The sequence below is a fragment of the Vicia villosa genome, linkage group LG5 (assembly GCF_029867415.1).
Source record: "Vicia villosa cultivar HV-30 ecotype Madison, WI linkage group LG5, Vvil1.0, whole genome shotgun sequence".
NCBI lineage: Eukaryota > Viridiplantae > Streptophyta > Magnoliopsida > Fabales > Fabaceae > Vicia > Vicia villosa.
Genome location: NC_081184.1, coordinates 142,699,619 through 142,702,061, shown reverse-complemented (window position 1 = coordinate 142,702,061; position 2,443 = coordinate 142,699,619).

Here is a 2,443-nt window from a genome sequence, read left to right as displayed (position 1 = left end):
GCAACCGCCTACAGGCTTCCTCAGTGTACGTCCGCGAGATGTTTGCAATAACAGAGGCTGTCAAGAAATGGAGACAATATTTAATAGGCAGGAAATTTCATATCTTTACAGACCAAAAGAGCCTAAGGAACCTATTCACTCAAACAATACAAACACTTGAACAACAGAAGTGGGTATCTAAGCTACAAGGTTTTGAATTTGATATTCATTACAAACCTGGAAAAACAAATCAAGTGGCGGATGCGCTCAGTAGAATTCACCATGAAGAAGAAGCCTTGTTGTTGTCTATCTCCAGACCCGTTCCTCGTATCCTCGGTCAATTAAAACAGTTTTACAAATCAGACCATGAAGGAAAGAAAATCATGACAAAAGCCCATACTGATTTTTCACCACAGAACCATTTCAAAAGCAAAGATGGTTTACTCTATTTCAAAGAGAGGATTTTTATACCTGATGTTCATCAGCTGAGAAACCAAATCATTACTGAGTACCACTGCACCCCAGAGGGCGGTCATTCGGGCCTGAAACCAACACTAGCTCGATTAACTTCTTCGTTCCTGTGGCCTAGCATTTACAGAGATATCAAAGAATTTGTTAAGAGTTGCACAACATGCCAACAAAACAAATACATGACTACAAAAAGACAAGGGCTCATTCAACCACTACCAATACCTACTCAAGTATGGGCTGACTTAAGTATGGATTTTATTACGCACTTACCAAATTCTCACGGGCACACAGTGATCTGGGTTGTGTGCGACAGGTTGACCAAGTACTCCCATTTCATTCTCTTCCCTCTAGGTTCTCTGCTAAAGACATAGCGCTTCGTTTTTCTGTAGAAATCTGTCGCCTCCATGGAGTTCCAAAATCTATTGTCTCTGACCGCGACCCACTGTTTCTTAGTACTTTCTGGAGGGAGCTTTTTCGGGCTCAGGGCACGACTTTGAAATATAGTTCAGCATACCATCCTGAAACGGACGGACAGACAGAAGTGACAAACAGATGCTTAGAGACTTATTTACGTTGTTTTACTAGTGAAAACAAAAAAAAATGGTTTAACTACTTACACTTAGCTGAGCTTTGGCATAACACCAACCACCACTCGGCCATCAACATGTCTCCATTTGAAGCCCTTTACGGCCGTCCTCCGCCTTCTTTCCCTCCGTACACCGCGGGTTCCACTAGCATTGAGAGCTTGGACGAGACCTTGCAACATAGACAACAACTGTTAAACACCCTACAGAGTAACTTACACAAAAGCAGAAAACAGATGGAGATTCAAGGAAACCGAAATCGTAAAGACTGTACCTTCCAAGCAGGAGACCTTGTCTTATTGAAACTCAAACCCTATCGGCAACACTCAGTCCACCGCCGTTCCTCTGAAAAACTTTCGAAAAGGTATTTCGGACCTTTCAAGGTGCTCCACCGTATCGGCACCGTCGCATATCACTTAGAGCTACCATCGTCTTCCCGAATCCATCCGGTGATTCACGTCTCTCAGTTAAGGGCGTTCCACGGAAACCATCATACAGACGCCGTCGCGATTCCACCGGAGTTTCAACCACAAGATGAGATTTCCATATCCGAATCCCCTTTCGCAGATCTGCAGACAACACAAAAGCAAACATCAGTTCACTCGGATGTTTCCACGGATATGGGGGTGAACGAGTTCAAAGGAGACTTAGTTACTAGTACCATGCATGTTAATGGTGTATCGGCGTTGGAACAGAGAAGCGATGAGAAAGACAATTTAGTTTGTGAGAAGAAGGGAAAAGAGAGCGCAAAAGAAGTTGTTTCAAGTCTAAAGAAAGAGAAAAGTTTTAAGAAGGCAGAAGACAAAGTGGAAAAGGAAGTTGTCATACCCCAAATTTGTCCTACCCTTTAATTTCTAACTGGCTCTGACTTTTGCATTCATGTATATATCTTCCATTAGGTCATCTAACACTTTGCATTCATTCATCAAATAAACCTCTAAAGCGTGGGATCTAAGGTTTCACAACATCCAGGGTTTCTACATTATGCAAACTTGTTCACAAGAGAAGTTCATTGTTCATGGATTAAAGCACTCTCTGTATGCTTGGGATTATCAGATAAGTCCTGAGGTTTGGGCCTTATGATCGTCTGGGGGTTTTGCTAATCATTTGGGCTATTCATCATTTACGGAGTGGCTTCATTATTCATTGTAATACAATTCTTTCCATTGGGCTTCACTCGGATTCTTTGAACTTGGACACTCCCCGTTGATTGGGGATTGATGCTCACATCCTTGTGTTTGATCCTAGAATTCACTTTGATTATTTGTGTTACAAGCGAATTTTGTGCAAGATTCCAGTGAAACATGGTGGACTTTGTATGTCTTTATAAGTTTGAAAAACATAGGGTGAAGCTTGGATTTTTTGGCTAATATGGAAGGCTAACTCACTGACCAAAGGTTCACATTAAG